Here is a 732-nt window from a genome sequence, read left to right on the forward strand (position 1 = left end):
TTGCCACTCCTTGGTGAGCTAAACCACGCACCGGCTAGTAGTTTCAACCTCCGCGAGCTGGCCTACAGCGGCTCGATGAAGGTGGAACAAACAGTTGCCTGGCTCGTGATCGGCAGGCTCGATGGGCCACCCAACCGGTTTTTATGACGGAGAACTCTTCTTCCTGCTCGTCGGATGCCATGGAGAAAAAATTTGAAGGAGGAAATGGGGAGCGGAGGTGTGGTGTGGTTCTTGTCCGGCGTCTGGCATCGTTTAAATAGCGAGCGGACACGATGAGCCAACCAGCATTATGTTTAGTGCTGGCTGGCTTACGGACAAACATGGTCAGAGTAGGTATAACGACATACACACGGGGTTAATGGAAGAAGGCGGGTAGTCCTCAGCCGATCGAATACGGCGAGGAGGTGTGTTCAACCTGGCGTGCAGCGGGCGGCGCCCTCGACCGGCCCGCCTCTTCAATGGCGGAGGAAGTAAGAGGTCGCGTCCACTCTGAGCCGGCTTCAATATGGAGCGATCGCTCCACATTGGCATGAATGCGGGCAGCTGACCCCGGGCGGGAACGCGCGCGGCGAGGGGGCTGGGGGTTTGGGTGGGCCCGGGTGACCAGAAGTGAGAGTGGGCTGTCCGGACGTCCGCAAAGCCTCCCACATTTGTGTCCGGTTTGCGGGAGGACCGACACAATCCCGTGTTGGATGGCTTCCGTGATCCGGGCTGCCCAGTCTGGACTTGTGT

Source organism: Triticum dicoccoides, chromosome 4A (assembly GCF_002162155.2).
Source record: "Triticum dicoccoides isolate Atlit2015 ecotype Zavitan chromosome 4A, WEW_v2.0, whole genome shotgun sequence".
NCBI lineage: Eukaryota > Viridiplantae > Streptophyta > Magnoliopsida > Poales > Poaceae > Triticum > Triticum dicoccoides.